Source organism: Eurosta solidaginis, chromosome 5, assembly GCF_040869045.1.
Source record: "Eurosta solidaginis isolate ZX-2024a chromosome 5, ASM4086904v1, whole genome shotgun sequence".
In the NCBI taxonomy this organism is placed as follows: domain Eukaryota; kingdom Metazoa; phylum Arthropoda; class Insecta; order Diptera; family Tephritidae; genus Eurosta; species Eurosta solidaginis.
In genome coordinates this window covers 149346312-149365427 of record NC_090323.1, presented here as the reverse complement: position 1 = coordinate 149365427, position 19116 = coordinate 149346312, and the positions used below count along the sequence as shown (strand labels likewise).

Here is a 19116-nt window from a genome sequence, read left to right as displayed (position 1 = left end):
GTAGTTATAAATGTGTTAGGTATTGTTACCGTCGTTGCAGTTATGCACGTAGCCAAGCGGATAAATAAAAGTCAAATTTTTAATAGAACACTGTGCTTTTAATTTCAAGTATCAATTCAATTACACAATTTAATATGTATGCATTTAATATGTATGAAAGCGAAAGGAGTGAACTTTAAAGAATAATTTGTATCAAACCGCTGACGACAAAATGACTACTGCCGTTTTAGTTTTCCTATTAACAGCTATTAACTTTATGTATATACATATGGATAAAGAATAACGTGAAATGAGAAAATAGGATGAAGACTTAATACGTATGTTCATGTGTATGTATATTAGTTAAATTAATGTGTATAGCGTTAATAGTTAAATGAAATAAGTAAAGTACTGCCCCCTTAACTAGACCTTAGACGCCGGTAACAGGTATGTTCTGAAACCTTGCAAAATATTAGGAAACTATTTAAGGTTTTAAGCGACCCTATCATATTCTGTGGGCCGCTGTGTAGGATAATTGAATGCATCATCTATGCAGTTTTAGATACCTATCTAGGTAAGGGATGTAAATAATAATAAGATTAGATGGCAACCCTACATAAAAACATTTTTAATGAAATATTGCGTAAAATGCCTTTTGCTCGATGCTAATATTTGCAAACGTACCTCATTTAAGTTAAACAAGTAAAGGTGTCTAAGTTCGGGTGTAACCGAACGTTTTATACTCAGCGTGAGCTTCAATTGTACATTTCATTTCAGATAAATTACTTTTCTACATATCACGTGGCACCGCCCGTTTAAAAAAAATGTCTCCACATTTCCGACCACGCCAACTTTTATATAAAAGATTTTTAAAAGGGTCGTGGACGAATAAAATAAGCTATATCTTTGCAAAAAAGAGCTTTATATTAATGATATTTCAATTCCCAAGTGGATTTATAACAATATGTTTCGGGAGCCATTACTCGAAGAAAAATTAACGGATCGTAATAAAATTGGGTACACAAATTTCCCCTATAGCAAGAAAAGTTTGTAGAAAAAATGGACGAGATAGGTTAAAGACCACGCCCACTTTTATATAAAAGATTTTTAAAATGGTCGTAGACGAAAATAATAAGCTATAACTTAGCAAAAGATAGTTTTGAATCAATGATATTTCACTTATCAAGTTTTATTGTAAGAGGAAATGGGGAGAGCATTTTTTTGGAATGGGCGGGGTCACGTATTATGTAGAAAAGTAATTTATCTGAAATATAATATACAATTGAAGCTCACGCTGAGTATATTATGTTCGGTTACACCCGAACTTAGACACCTTTACTTGTTTTACCTTAGTTTCGCGCTAGAAAGTAACCCGGTTATGTTAGTTCAGAGTCAGTAGGCGAGTTCACAACTTTTAACGATGCGACTTGTGGAAATTTAAACTAAAAATTTTTCACTTGCGGTAGCAAATGAGGAGCGATTAAGCAAAAGGCAGTATTTCCATATGCAATTCCTGTGGAAATACGACCTTACTTTTAATCAGCCCTAACGCAGGTTCCATACCGCTAACGTAGTGACAATTTCATTGAGTTTAAATGGAAGTAAAGTGGCTTCACAGCTTAATCCGTTAACTAAATAGATACATACATTCTTTTAACGTAAGCTACATTAGCTGACCATAAATTAACGAATATCGATAGTGTTATTGAAAATCGAAATCGTTATATTTATCGATTCCTTACATAGCAATGACGAATGCCATCAAAAAAGTTACAGAATTCCACCACAGGTCTGTAAAAAATACTTCCAAATAGGTAAGATCAACTAACAAAATTTTTAGCCGAATTTTTATCTTCAAACAGTTTCTCAAAATCACTTCGCACTAAAAAGCCAGCCAGACCGGAGTCAAGTCACATGATCGCCCTTCGCCCCCTCAATTTCTATATTTGGATCCAGCGTACGTAAGAATATACAAATGTGCGTGTATGTTAAACATACATATACGTATGCCTAGGAGTTCGTATCATTAAACATTATACAAAATATTTTCATTTCATTTTCATCTAAAAGAAACGGTGATGTGCTATTTTTATTGTCATGTCGGGCTTTCGGTTTCATATGATAATAAACAGTTCGTTTTGTTGTTGTCACTGTGTGCCCCCCAAAGTATGTAGAATGTTATTTCAATAGCATAATACATGCATACTATGTGTATATTTGTACTACACAGCATTATAAATCAGTTTAAATGTAAAACATCGAATGTATATGTTTCAGATATTTTTGAATTTTTCCCTTCAAACTGCTCAAAAGTTTCGCATGTTAAAAACAATATTTGGCGCAATTCACCTCCGATGAGATCCAGGCCGAGCTTCTCTTCAGGCTTTTTACTCCATATAAAACATTTGGGAAATCAAATATCGTAAAAATAATAAATTTTTCTTATATAATTGTATATCTATAATCTAAACTATATAAAAGTGTCACAGGTGGAACAGCATATGTCACAGGTGGGACATGTTTAAATTAAGAGCATTTAATGAACTTGTTTAAAGTACTTAAAGTGTTCCAAAGGTTCAAAATATGGTTCCTGTGTGATGGAACTGGTTCATGTGCAACTGTGAGCTACGGAAAATTCTAAAAATTTTTAATATCTAAGTTTTTGACTCAGATTTAAAGCCAACTGTCCCGCTTTGCATCCGATTAGCACCAGTTCTCTAGAAGTCATTAAATCTGTAATGCGAAACTGTCGCTTTGCGTGAATTGCGCCCATTTTCCCTGCTGGGCTGTTTCTAAAGTTGATTTCTGCACAACAAAATTAGTTGATATCTCTATTAGGATAAGGCGTATTGGCAATGTCTACTCAGTTCCAATAACTGTTTCTGCGTACATGTCACAGTTAGGACTGACTTCATTGTTGAGGAATTCCATAGCAACTTTAAAGAAGCGGCCGCCGTGGTGTGATGGTAGCGTGCTCCGCCTGCCACACCGAATATCCTGGGTTCACGCCCCGGGCAAAGCAACATACAAATTTTAGAAACAAGGTTTTTCAATGTTTCTAAGCGGGGTCGCCCCTCGGCAGTGTTTGACAAGCACTCCGAGTGTATTTCTGCCATTAAAGCTCTCAGTGAAAACTCATCTGCCTTGCAGATGCCGTTCGGAGTCGACATAAAACAAGTAGGTCCCGTTCCGCCAATTTGTTGGAAAAACTCAAAGGAGCACGACGCAAAATGGAAGATAAGATCGGCCTAAAATCTCTTCGGAGGTTATCGCACCTTACATTTATTTTTTATACTCAGCTGAGCAGAGCTCACAGAGTATATTTATTTTGTTCGCATAACGGTACCCCGTAACGGCATAAACAAATCGAGATAGATATAGACTTCTATATATCAAAATGATCTGGACCAAAAAAGAAATTCAAAAGAAAGTCGGTCCGCCCGTCCGTAAACACGATAACTTGAGTAAATTTTGAGGTATCTTAATGAATTTGGTATGTAAGTTCCTGGGCACTCATCTCGGATCGGTATTTAAAATGAACGAAATCGGACTATAACCACCTCGGGCGTTAACACGATAACTTGATCAAAAATCTACATATCTTTACTAAACTTAGTTCACGTACACTCTAAAAACAGCATGTAATTTTACCAAAGAAATAAGTTGACCTTTCAACAAAAAAGTGCGTACTAAAGCGCAAAAAACGCTTAAAATTTACTCTCAAACATTTTTTGTATAGTATTGCGGTTCTTATAATAACAAGTATACATATTAAAGGAATTTCGAACATTTAATTTGTAAATTTCATCGAATTTGCGCATGCCAAATGTAAAGTTCAACAAGTGTGTTTACACGTACACAGCCAATGTTTCAAAGTAAGAATGTATTGCGTACATTTGCTTGCAATAGGGGGACTCATGAAAGCATATAAACTTATAAGGTGTAAAATTATATCCATTTACGCACGCTGTTATATGAACGCACCTAGAAATACTCTTGATATACTTGATTGTTTATCAGCTGTATTATTGCCAAACAAAATTTTTTGGATTGTTATACAAATTAAAAAATGCCAAGATTAAGTGAAAAATCAAAACTAAAACGTCTTTACTAAGATATTCTTGTAAATGACTTGCTGATGTTGGAGATTTCTGATGAAAATGCTTGCTGCAATGTCTGCAAGGTTGCATTCCTTTGAGTTTACCGCGTTTACACAATGAAATGTGCGCGTAAATTTATACAAATTGTGTAAATGATTTTTCATACAAAATTTGACAGTTCGTTTACGCACTAGATAAATTTATACGTTTAAACACTTTATAAGGCATTTATACGGTTACATGAGTCCCCCTAATGTTTACTTTAACACACAAAATCGTTCAAACAACGCACGATCATGCACGAAACACATTCGTAATGGACGCTTCTGAATTAAAAGACGTAAATCGTGGTATTGCAGTGAGTTAATTAATATTAAGTAATATTTGGTGCACAAAAGTGTTTATTATTGTTTACTAATAATATTTATAAGCGTAGGTAAATCAATTTATATATTAAAGGTATACGAGTGTAATATTTGTGAAATGAAACTAAAAAATTTGCTCGTAACAAAGAAGACGCTCAAATCTGCTGCAACAAAAGTGCAAGAATTGGCAGCCCAACAACTTATCGGAATGCAAAGACAAGCGAAAATAAACACAACTTTTGGAACTTGGAAACTATACCGTCAATTACAGAAATACAAGCAGAATGGCCATATATTTTTGAAAGCGAATACCTTTCGCAACACTTCGAGAAACTGATGGGTATTAAGGCCCATACATTCACAGAAAGCTTTTTAAATAAGTCAAGTAAAAAAACCAGGGTCGAAACATTCAATACTATTGATATATATAGTATGCGGCATTGCAAACTATTTTGGCGAAGACACAAGGTTTATATTTATGCATTTTGATGTAAGTTATAAAAAATTTTCATATTAAAAAGAAAATACAATTCTAGAAATTATATTTCAGTTTGGAACCACCAAAGATGATATGATTGCGAAAATTTCAACACCTGTCAATGCATTTCTTGGTAAGATATATCGTATATATGTACATAAATTGTGAATGTAATAATGTATGTAATTTTTTCAGAATATGACAAGCCAAACGAAAATATTTTTACTTACATAGTAATCGAAAAGGTTATTGTTACAGCAAGTAATGACTACAATGTTTAAGCGAGCACTTAACTAATTATTAAATTTTACTTTACTTTAATATACTTTATTCAAAAGAAATTTCCCATTGAATTCATGGTACGTTTTTTATAAGCATTACCCCTCTTCTTCGCGAGTTAAAAAAAAAATAATATTAACAATTTACAAAAAGTAAATACCTTAATTTGTAAGCTGACAAATTTCAAATAGTTCAAAAAGTTTTTCTCTGAAACAAATATTTACCGGGAAACAAAATATTTATATATATGCAAAAAAAAGCACAAAGTACGAAGCAAAATATTTTTACATACATACATAGATACATAGTTGTAAAAAGTGAATACCTTAATTTGTAAGCTCACCAATTTTTAATAATTCAAATTTTTTTTTCTGAAACAAATATTCAGCTGAAAACAAAATATCTTTATATAAGCAGTATATGTAGTATAAAACATTTATAACCCACTCAGAATTTGCAAGTTTTAAACATTTATTTATATAATTTCTATTTTATTTTAATATTTCTCTCATAGAAATCTTACTTAAAATCTATGCTTAAACTTTATGTGTATCTTTTAAAACTTCAAATACTAGGTGGGTTATATATATGCAATTTATGAAAAGTTTTCAAACCTGCATTGTATGCACAAACACAATTTTTTTATTTTAATACTTTAAATTCCTACTTGTATGAATTTTAGGGCTATTGGAAGACATTAACCGTATTAATAAAAATGTGACACCAAAATATATATATTTCTTATTTATTGAAATTCTCATGGGTTAAAAACTGATATTTAGTAGATTTTAATTGAATTAAATTTTAGAAAAGAAAATTGATAATTTATTGTGCTTATACACTGGTCGAAATATATGTAAGGGGATGAACTTTTTGCAATTTTCACAGGGTTTTGCTCTATCTAAATTATGTTCGCTATTTTTTTATAAAAATATATGTCAACACATAATAGGCAATATAAGCTTAAGTTTAAAACTTTATGGACAAAATTTCGTAATTTTCAAGATTTGACTAAGAGTTTTAGAATTCGAGTATGCAGTTTTGTAGCTCATTTAATTTTAGTGCAGTGATGTGTTAATATTTAGCCGGTAAACATTTTCCTGATTTTTGACAATTTCTTTTATGACTATAAAAATATTACGTTCAAAAGTTTGTATGAAAGAAAATGTGGCAGTCCGTTAAAAAAGTGGCCACAAATAAAAAAAACTATAAAACTCTTAGTAAAAACTTGTAATTTTTCGCGAAATTTTCATAAAGTCATAAACATTTACTTTTAATGTTTGTATTATATACTGACATATATTTTTGTAAAAAGATAGCTAAAATAATCTAACTGGAGCAAAACCAGGTGAAAATTGCAAAAATCCCTTGCCCGTATGTATATTTCGACTAGTGTAGGGTTAAAGTTGAAAGTTACACATCGATGGGTAATACTGTGTAAGTTTACAACTTCGGTGCTTAAGCTGTTAAACATAAAAAGCGCAAATTTGCGCATGACTACACATTTTATGTTTAAACTTCGTACGCATAAAGGTGTTTAATTTTAAGCGTAAACTTTATGTGTGTAAAATTGCTGCTATTATAATAGGTAAACAGTTGCCTACATTAATAGCGGTAAGTTTACACAATTTTTTTTTAGTGTGTACTTATCTGAACTCACTTTATCTTGATATTAAAAATGGGAGAAATCCGACTATGACCACGTCTACATTTTCGATTTCGAAAATTTCGAAAAATGAAAAAATGTCATAACTCTATACCAAATAAGAAAAAAGGGATGAAACATGGTGATTGGATTGGGTTTTTGACGCAAAATATAACTTTAGAAAAACCTTTGTAAAATGGGGGTGACACCTACCATATTAAGTAGAAGTAAATGAAAAAGTTCTGCAGGGCGAAATCAAAAGCCCTTGGAATCATGGCATGAATAATGTTCGTGGTATTACATATATAAATAAATTAGCGGTACCAGACAGATGATGATCTGGGTCACCCTGGTCCACATTTTGGTCTATATTTCGAAAACGCCTTCACATATACAACTAAAGGTCACTGCCTTTTAAAACCCTCATTAATACCTTTAATTTGATACCCATATCGTACAAACATATTCTAGAGTCACCCCTGGTCCACCTTTATTTCGATATCTCGAAAAGGCATCCACCTATAGAACTAAAGCCCACTCCCTTTTAAAATACTCTTTAATACCTTTGATTTGATACCCATGTCATACAAACACATTCCAGGTTTACCATAGGTTAATTTTCCTACATGGTGATTTTTCCTTATTTGACAAAGGATGAAGGAAAATCGTTCCAAAAAACCTCACCCTTGGTCTACAATTTGGTCGATATTTCCCAAACGTATGTGATATGGAATTAAAAACCACTTATAAACCATGTACGAAACCAACGCAGCTAAGCTCTCAGCTGAGTATGTAATGTTCGGTTACACCCGAACTTAGCCTTCCTTACTTGTTTTAATTTATTTACTTTTAACTTTAAAGAAGTCAAAACTGAATTGTTGGATATATTTAAAACCAGGGACCCAAACTATTATTTCTTTTACAAAATAGTTCTTAAGAAAAAATTATTTTCGGATTTTTAATTTTTTAGTCCGAAAGAAATGATTAAAACCGGAATTTTACTTTTACGGCAGAATAAAAGTCCGGCCACATAAATATGGAACGGCTCATCTAAATGCACCATTTTCGGAATTTCCTCATACAAACCGCATATCCCAAATAACTCATTTAATCGCATTCGGCCGGCAAATACAATCCACACACTCCCTTCACACGCGCTATGACATATTGTTACTTAAAGAAACCCGGCAAGAACCCAATGGTTAAACGACGTATCATTATCTCAGTGCTGTCCCAGAGCTATAAATGGCAGTTTCCATTAGTAAGCCAAACTGACAGCTCTACTAGAAACTACTTTGTATTTTCGATGTCTGTTTCTTTTTTATCGTACTATTGTTTAATCAATTACGTCAGTGTTTTTCTTTCGATGGATTGGTGCCCTCGCAGTCAAGTCCTGTAGGGAAGGTTAGCGAGATGGGAATGAGGCCAATGCGAACGGTTTCTAGGGACTCATTTGAAAGTACACATTTGAGGCGAGTGAAAATGTAATACTAGCCTGGTTTCGTTGGGCCACTTCAGGGCAGTGCGATGACACAACGTCTGAGAAAAGTAATAAATACTTTAAAACCTGTGGGAAACTAGGGAATTATTTTTTTTAAATTTCTGTGGGTAATTTCACAGAGTTTATCTGGCATCACTGCATGTTGATTGAATCTGTATCTGTATTGAATCTTTTTCAACCCTATGTTTTGAAAACCGCTTCAATACCCTTGACACAAAATTTAAATTTAACTTTACTGATGCTGGTCAGGGTCCAGCTAAACAAGTTTTGTGCCTACTCCGTGAGTTATTCCGGTAATAGTGACCATGGAACTGACAGTTACCATCTTGCGGTAAGAAAGAAGAAACGGAATTCTTAAACGGTCTAATACACGTATAAACATACATACATATGTATGTATATATTTTATACAAACGCTCCTGTCAAGAAGTTTTGGCTGCCATCATCCTAAATTTTCCCAACCAAAAGACGTCTCCCACCAAGTACGTATACTATATACATACATTAGACTGGGTCGAAAAGAAAAAGTTTGAAAAATACTGTGTATCAAGATATTTTATTATAATTTTCTTTGTTCCTTACAAAAACAGTCAACATTGTTTTCTTATTGTAACTTGGTTATTTTCTGATTTTTAAAATTGATTTGTCATTATTTTGGCCTTTACAAGCTTTATATTTCCTTCTAAAGTCTCCCAAGTCATTATCGCATAGTCACATTTGACCAAACTATGAAAAAGCTATCTCAAGACGACAAGACGCAAATATTGAGCTTTTCAATGGCAAAGTATTATCATATCAATTTAAAAATTAGACTTGAATTAACCAACATACAATAAAAAAACAATTTCGGTTGTAGAAAAAGGATAAAATAATTCTTCCGAGACCCTCAACATAAGCTTAAAATTGGAGCGGTCTTTTACATTTTTTTATTTCGTGTGATGATTGGTCCAGTCTAATACACACGCACATATATATGGCGGCGAATTTTACAAAACAACTTGTCTAAAGTTAAAAGTTTTTGTGAATTCTTGAAATTTGTTTCAATGACGAACATTTCCTTTAATGTAAATTAAGTACAAATGTCGAAAATCATTAAAGATCCCAATAGCAAGGGCAAGTACGTAACAAAAAAACATGTAAGGACGTTACTGTCATCGGCTGTGCCGAAGACTTCATACCTTTCATGAATGGAGCTGAACAATAATCTTATCCCGTTCGTAATCTCCAAATAATCGGATGTATAAGATAAGAAATATATAGATGTACATACCTAAACGATTTTTAAGATAAATATAAAATAAAAAATGGCAAAAAACCCCTTATCTGAACGATCGGTTGTATGGGATATATATTATATATAGCTCCGATCGAGATGATTTTTACAGGAAATCTTCTATGATTATAAGAATATATATCACCAAGTTTCACGTTTTTATATTGGAAACTAAGGGAGAAATGACCAAAAATCTTTCTATCGAACGATTGGTTGTATGGGATAGGTATATACTATATACATATAGCTCCGATCAAAGTGATTTTTTCAGGAAATCTTCTATGATATATTAGAATAAATATCACCAAGTTTAACATTTTTATATTGGAAATTAAGGGAGAAATGGCTAAAAGTATTTCTATCTGAACGATCGATTGTATGGGATATATACTATATATAGCTCCGATTAAAGTGATTTTTCAGAAAATCTTCTATGATATATTAAAATATATATCACCGAGTTTCACGTTTATACTTTCTAAATTGCGGCAGGAACGACCAAAATCGACTTATCTGAACGATCGGTTGTATGGGAGATATATATTATAGTGGTCCGATCCTACCGGATCCAACAAATGTCTAATATAATACAAAAATATACCCTTGTGCCAAATTTCATTGAGATATCTCTCTGAGGGACTAATTTGCGTTCAACCAGACAGACGGACGGACGGACAGACGAACATGGCTATATCAACTCCGTTTGTCGCCCTGATCAATTCGGTATACTTAATGGTGAGTCTATCTTCTATATTTCTCAACGTTACAAACATCGGACCAAAGTTAATATACCATTTCATGTTCATGAAAGGTATAAGATGAATCACTACAACTTGTCACGCTAATCACTTAGGATCTGTAAATAGCTTTTATCATTTTCAAAACCCTCCGTTGGCCATTTTATTTTTGACTGCTCAAAATTCTTTAATTTAAAATTTTTTCAAAGAGACGGATGAGAAAATTTGACGCATAATTGCTCTAAATAAAAAAAGCCTGAGTACCAAGTACTCGCCAAATCCGATATGTAAAGGTGCAGGCAGTATGTCTGAAAAGTAATTTTTTAAGTTAACTAGAGCTCACCCAGGGGTTGAAGTTAAGCCACAATAGAGGTAACTTTATCAGAAACAAATAGTTTCGGGCTTTTTGAGAAGGGCTTCGTCGTCTTATAACCGATGCCGACAAGTTATTGTTATAATTTCCGTTTATTACTGATAGCAAATAATTATCGTAGAGTTTTCGATTTTTTATGAGCTTACTATCGATTTGTTATCAGCTTGCCATCTTTTCATTGGGTTCTTATCGGTTTGTTGTCGATGGGTTACATTTGGTCATCGATTTAATATTGAAGTTTTATCGGTATCTGTACATAACCAACCGATGAGTCGACATTAATAAGTCGATAACATTACGATAAAAAACTGACAAAACTCCGTTAAGAAATCGGTAACGTTTCGATAAGTAGTCGGTACATTTTTGATAGCAAAATCGATAACTTTTCGAAAATACGATATAAGTCTCCAAAAACAAATTAATATATTTTGATAACTTATCGATAGCTTTTCCGTGAGAAATCGACAGCCTTTTGGTTACAAAACGATAACTTTGTTATCCGATAAGATATCTGATAGCAAATCGATAACAATTTGATAACATATTGGGAACTTTTCATAAACAAACAGTAACTCATTGATTAAAAAATCGATTTAATTTAATTCAGTTTTATTTTATTTCATTTTGATAGCATACATATCTATCACTTTCCGTAGCAATTAATAATAAAATTAATAACTTTCCAATAACAAATCGACAACTTTTCGATAACACTCCGATAAGCAGCCTGTAAAGTTCCGATAACAAATAGATAGTATTTAGATAAATTTTCGTTGGTAAACCGATAACTTTTCGATAACAAACCGATAACTCGTCGATTCGAAATCGATTCAGTTTTGTTATACTCAGTTGAGCAGAGCTCACAGAGTATATTAACTTTGATTGGATAACGGTTGGTTGTACAGGTATAAAGGAATCGAGATAGATATAGACTTCCATATATCAAAATCATCAGTATCGAAAAAAAATTTGATTGAGCCATGTCCGTCCGTCCGTCCGTCCGTCCGTTAACACGATAACTTGAGTAAATTTTGAGGTATCTTGACGAAATTTGGTATGTAGGTTCCTGGACACTCATCTCAGATCGCTATTTAAAATGAACGATATCGGAGTATAACCACGCCCACTTTTTCGATATCGAAAATTTCGAAAAATCGAAAAAGTGCTATAATTCATTACCAAAGACGGATAAAGCGATGAAATTTGGTACGTGGGTTGAACTTATGACGCAGAATAGAAAATAAGTAAAATTTTGGACAATGGGCGTGGCACCGCCCACTTTTAAAAGAAGGTAATTTAGAAGTTTTGCAAGCTATAATTTGGCAGTCGTTAAAGATATCATGATGAAATTTGGCAGGAGCGTTACTTCTATTACTGTATGTATGCCTAATAAAAATTAGCAAAATCGGAGAACGACCACGCCCACTTAAAAAAAATTTTTTTTTAAGTGAAATTTTTACAAAAAATTTAATATCTTTACAGTATATAAGTAAATTATGTCAACATTCAACTCCAGTAATGATATGGTGCTAAAAAATACAAACACAAAAGAAAATTTCAAAATGGGCGTGGCTCCGCCCTTTTTCATTTGATTTGTCTAGGATACTTTTAATGCCATAAGTCGATCAAAAATTTACCAATCCTAGTGAAATTTGGTAGGTGCTTAGATTCTAGGACGATAACTGTTTTCTGTGAAAAAGGGCGAAATCGGTTCATGCCACGCCCAGTTTTTATACACAGTCGATCGTCTGTCCTTCCGCTCGGCCGTTAACACGATAACTTGAGCAAAAATCGATATATCTTTACTAAACTCAGTTCACATAATTATCTGAACACACTTTGTATTGGTATAAAAAATGGCCGAAATCCGACTATGACCACGGCCACTTTTTCGATATCGAAAATTACGAAAAATGAAAAAAAATGCCATAATTCTATACCAAATACGAAAAAAGGCATGAAACATGGTAATTGGGTTGGTTTATTGACGCAAAATATAACTTTAGAAAAAACTTTGTAAAATGGGTGTGACACCTACCATATTAAGTAGAAGAAAATTAAAAAGTTCTGCAGGGCGAAATCAAAAGCCCTTGGAATCATGGAAGGAATACTGTTCGTGGTATTACATATATAAATAAATTAGCGGTACCCGGCAGATGATGTTCTGGGTCACCCTGTTCTACATTTTGGTCGAAATCTCGAAAACGCCTTCACATATACAACTACCACCACTCCCTTTTTAAATTCTTATTAATACCTTTAATTTGACACCCATATTGTACAAACACATTATAGAGTCACCCCTGGTCCACCTTTATGGCGATATATCGAAAAGGCGTCCACCTATAGAACTAAGGCCCACTCCCTTTTAAAATACTCATTATCACCTTTCGTTTGATACCCATAATGTACAAACGCATTCTAGAGTCTACCCTGGTCCACCTTTATAACGATATCCCGAAAAGGCGTCCACCAATAGAACTAAGGCGCACTCCCTTTTAAAATACTCATTAACACCTTTCATTTGATACCCATAGCGTACAAACAAATTCTAGATTCACCCCTGGTCCACCTTTATATCGATATTTCGAAAAGCCGACTACCCATAGAACTAAGGCCCACTCCATTTTAAAATAATCCTTAACACCTTTCGTTTGATACCCATATTGTATAAACGCATTCTAGAGTCATCCCTGGTCCACCTTTATGGCGATATCTCGAAAAGGCGTCCATCTATAAAACTAAGGCCTACTCCCTTTTAAAATACTCATTAACACCTTTCTTTTACAAACAAATTCTAGAGTCACCCCTGGTCCACCTTTATGGCGATATCTCGAAAAGGCGTCCACCTATAGAACTAAGGCCCACTCCGTTTTAAAATACTCATTAACACCTTTCATTTGATACCCATATCGTACAAACAATTTCTAGAGTCACCCCTGGTCCACCTTTATGGCAATATCTCGAAAAGGCGTCCACCCATAGAACTAAGGACCACTCCCTTTTAAAACACTCATTAACACCTTTCGTTTGACACCCATATTGTACAAACGCATTCTAGAGTCACCCCTGGTCCACCTTTATAACGATATCCCGAAACGGCGTCCACCTATAGAGCTAACGCCCACTCGCTTTTAAAATACTCATTAACACCTTTCATTTGATACCCATATCGTACAAACAAATTCTAGAGTCACCCCTGGTCCACCTTTATGGCGATATCTCGAAAAGGCGTCCACCTATAGAACTAAGGCCCACTCCCTTTTAAAATACTCATTAACACCTTTCATTTGATACCCATATCGTACAAACAAATTCTAGAGTGACCCCTGGTCCACCTTTATGGCGATATCTCGAAAAGGCGTCCACCTATAGAACTAAGGCCCACTCCCTTTTAAAATACTCATTAACACCTTTCATTTGATACCCATATCGTACAAACAAATTCTAGAGTCACCCCTGGTCCACCTTTATGGCAATATCTCGAAAAGGCGTCCACCCATAGAACTAAGGCCCACTCCCTTTTAAAACACTCATTAACACCTTTCGTTTGACACCCATATTGTACAAACGCATTCTAGAGTCACCCCTGGTCCACCTTTATAACGATATCCACCTATAGAGCTAAGGTTCACTCGCTTTTAAAATACTCATTAACACCTTTCATTTGATACCCATATCGTACAAACAAATTCTAGAGTCACCCCTGGTCCACCCTTATGGAAATATCTCGAAAAGGCGTCCACCCATAGAACTAAGGCCCACTCCCTTTTAAAACACTCATTAACACCTTTCGTTTGACACCCATATTGTACAAACGCATTCTAGAATCACCCCTGGTCCACCTTTATAACGATATCCCGAAAAGGCGTCCACCTATAGAGCTAAGGCCCACTCGCTTTTAAAATACTCATTATCACCTTTCATTTGATACCCATATCGTACAAACAAATTCTAGAGTCACCCCTGGTCCACCTTTATAGCGATATCTCGAAAAGGCGTCCACCTATAGAAGTAAGGCCCACTCCGTTTTAAAATACTCATTAACACCTTTCATTTGATACCCATATCGTACAAAAAATTCTAGAGTCACCCCTGGTCCACCTTTATGGCAATATCTCGAAAAGGCGTCCACCCATAGAACTAAGGCCCACTCCCTTTTAAAACACTCATTAACACCTTTCGTTTGACACCCATACTGTACAAACGCATTCTAGAGACACCCCTGCTCCACCTTTATAACGATATCCCGAAAAGGCGGCCACCTATAGAGCTCGGCCCACTCGCTTTTAAAATACTCATTAACACCTTTCATTTGATACCCATATCGTACAAACAAATTCTAGAGTCACCCCTGGTCCGCCTTTATGGCGATATCTCGAAAAGGCGTCCACCTATAGAACTAAGGCCCACTCCCTTTTAAAATACTCATTAACACCTTCCATTTGATACCCATATCGCACAAACAAATTCTATAGTCACCCCTGGTCCACCTTTATGGCGATATCTCGAAAAGCCGTCCGCCTATAGAACTAAGGGCCACGCCCTTTTAAAATACTCATTAACACCTTTCATTTGATACCCATATCGTACAAACAAATTCTAGAGTCACCCCTGGTCCGCCTTTATGGCGATATCTCGAAAAGGCGTCCACCTATAGAACTAAGGCCCACTCCCTTTTAAAATACTCATTAACACCTTCCATTTGATACCCATATCGCACAAACAAATTCTATAGTCACCCCTGGTCCACCTTTATGGCGATATCTCGAAAAGCCGTCCGCCTATAGAACTAAGGGCCACGCCCTTTTAAAATACTCATTAACACCTTTCATTTGATACCCATATCGTACAAACAAAACATTCCAGGGTTATTTTCCTACATGGTGATTTTCCCTTTTTTTGTCTCCATAGCTCTCAACTGAGTATGTAATGTTCGCTTACACCCGAACTTAGCCTTCCTTACTTGTTTTATTTTTATTTTTTAAATTCAATTAATTATACTCAGTTGAGCAGAGCTCACAGAGTATATTAACTTTGATTGGATAACGGTTGGTTGTACAGATATAAAGGAATCGAGATAGATATAGACTTCCATATATCAAAATCATCAGTATCGAAAAAAAATTCGATTGAGCCATGTCCGTCCGTCCGTCCGTCCGTCCGTCTGTCCGTTAACACGATAACTTGAGTAAATTTTGAGGTATCTTGATGAAATTTGGTATGTGGATTCCTGGGCACTCATCTCAGATTGCTATTTAAAATGAACGATATCGGACAATAACCACGCCCACTTTTTCGATATCGAAAATTTCGAAAAATTGAAAAAGTGCGATAATTCATTACCAAATATGGATTAAGCGATGAAACTTGGTAAGTGAGTTGAACTTATGACGCAGAATAGAAAACTAGTAAAATTTTGGACAATGGGCGTGGCACCGCCCACTTTTAAAAGAAGGTAATTTAGAAGTTTTGCAAGCTGTAATTTGGCAGTCGTTGAAGACATCATGATGAAATTTGGCAGGAACGTCCACGACCACTTTTAAAAAATTTTTTTTTTAAATTCAAATTTTAAAAGAAAAGTTAATATCTTTACAGTATATAAGTAAATTATGTCAACATTCAACTCCAGTAATCCTTGTGAAATTTGGTTGAGGCTTAGATTCTAGGACGATAACTGTTTTCTGTGAAAAAGGGCGAAATCGGTTGAACCCATGCCCAGTTTTTATACACAGTCGACCGCCTGTCCTTCCGCTCGGTCGTTAACACGATAACTTGAGCAAAAATCGATATATCTTTACTAAACTCAGTTCACGTACTTATCTGAACTCACTTTGTATTGGTCGAAATCCGACTATGACCACGCCCACTTTTTCGATATCGAAAATTACGAAAGATGAAAAAAATGCCATAATTATATACCAAATACGAAAAAAGGGGTGAAACATGGTAATTGTATTGGTCTATTGACGCAAAATATAACTTTAGAGAAAAACTTGGTAAAATGGGTGTGACACCAACCATATTAAGTAGAAGAAAATGAAAAAGTTTTGCAGGGCGAAATCAAAAGCCCTTGGAATCTTGGAAGGAATACTGTTCGTAGTATTACATATATAAATAAATTAGCGGTACCCGACAGATGAAGTTCTGGATCACCCTGGTCCACATTTTGGTCGATATCTAGAAAACGCCTTCACATATGCAACTAAGGGTCACTCCCTTTTAAAACTCTCATTAATACCTTTAATTTGATATCCATATCGTACAAACACATTCTAGAGTCACCCCTGGTCCACGTTTATGGCGATATCTCGAAAAGGCGTCCACATATAGAACTAAGGCCCACTCCTTTTTAAAATACTCATTAACACCTTTCATTTGATACCCATATTGTACAAACACATTCTAGAGTCACCCCTGGTCCACTTTTATAACGATATTCCGAAAAGGCGTCCACCTATAGAACTAAGGCCCACTCCCTTTTAAAACACTTATTAACACCTTTCGTTTGATACCCATATTGTACAAACGCATTCTAGAGTCACTCCTGGTCCACCTTTATGGCGATATCTCGAAAAGGCGTCCACCTATAGAACTTAGGCCCACTCCCTTTTAAAATTATCATTAACACATTTCATTTGATACCCATATCGTACAAACAAATTCTAGAGTCAGGCCTGGTCCACCTTTATGGCGATATCCCTAAATGGCGTCCATCTATAGAACTATGGCCCACTTCCTCTCAAAATACTCTTTAATACCTTCCATTTAATACACATGTCATACAAACACATTCCAGGGTTACCCTAGGTTCTTTTTACAACATGGTGATTTTCCCTTACTTTGTCTCCACAGCTCTCAACTGAGTATGTAATGTTCGGTTACACCCGAACTTAGTCTTCCTTACTTGTTTTTATTTTAGTTTATTTATTTTATATACCTAGCTGTGGAATGTTTTATTTTATTATACTCAGCTTAGCAGAGCTCACAGAGTATATTAACTTTGTTCGCATAACGGTAATCCGTAACGGCATAAACCAATCGAGATAGATATAGACTTCTATATATCAAAATGATCTGGGCGAAAAAAGAAATTCATTTAGCCATGTCCGTCCGTCCGTCCGTCCGTCCGTAAACACGATAACTTGAGTAAATTTTGAGGTATCTTGATGAAATTTGGCATGTGGGTTCCTGGGCGCTCATCTCAGATCGCTATTTAAAATGAACGAAATCGGACTGCAACCACGCCCACTTTTTCGATATCGAAAATTTCGAAAAACAGAAAAAGTGCGATAATTCATTACCAAAGACGGATAAAGCGATGAAGCTTGGTAGGTGGGTTGACCTTATGACGCAGAATAGAAAATTAGTAAAATTTTGGACAATGGGCGTGGCACCGCCCACTTTTAAAATAAGGTAATTTAAAGGTTTTGCAAGCTGTAATTTGGCAGGCGTTAAAGGTATGATGAAATTTGGCAGAAACGTTACTCATATTACGATTTGTGCTCTAAATAAAAATTAGCAAAATCGGATGGAGAACACTTAAAAAAAAATTTTTTTTTTAAATCAAATTTTAACAAAAAATTTTATATCTTTACAGTATATAAGTAAATTATGCCAACATTCAACTCCAGTAATGATATGGTGGAACAAAATACAGATACAAGAAATTTTCAAAATGGGCGTGGCTCCGCCCTTTTTCATTTAATTCGTCTAGAATACTTTTAATGCCATAAGTCGAACAAAAATTGACCAATCCTTGTGAAATTTAGTAGGGGTATAGATTCTATGACGATAACGATTATATGTGAAAATGGGCGAAATCGGTCCACGCCCAGTTTTTATACACAGTCGACCGCCTGTCCTTCAGCTTGGCCGTTAACATGATAACTTGAGCAAAAATCGCTATATCTTTACTAAACTTAGTTCACGTACTTACCTCATCTCCTTTTATCTTGGTATAAAAATGGCCGAAATCGGACTATGACCACGCCCACTTTTTCGATATCGAAAATTACGAAAAATGAAAACAAATTGCCATAATTCTATATCAAATATGAAAAAAGGGATGAAACATGGTAATTGGATTGGTTTTTTGACGCAAAATATAACTTTAGAAAAACTTTGTAAAATGGGTGTGACACCTACCATATTAAGTAGAAGATAATGAAAAAGTTATGCAGGGCGAAATCAAAAGCCCTTGGGATCTTGGCAGGAATACTGCTCGTGGTATTACATATATAAATAAATTAGCGGTACCCAACAAATGATTTTCTGGGTCACCCTGGTCCACATTTTGGTCGATATCTCGAAAACGCCTTCACATATACAACTAAGGCCCACTCCCTTTTAAAATATACATTAACGCCTTTCATTTGTTACCCAT

General features: G+C 34.8%; 1 long non-coding RNA gene across 1 annotated transcript; it reads left to right on the top strand.

The window, feature by feature from the left end:
- Positions 1-4384: 4384 nt before the first annotated feature.
- LOC137253847 (uncharacterized) lies at positions 4385-5934 on the top strand. The gene is made up of 3 exons (XR_010953901.1): positions 4385-4934; positions 4995-5055; positions 5118-5934. It is a non-coding gene; the product is annotated as an uncharacterized lncRNA (long non-coding RNA).
- The last annotated feature ends 13182 nt before the right edge of the window (positions 5935-19116 follow it).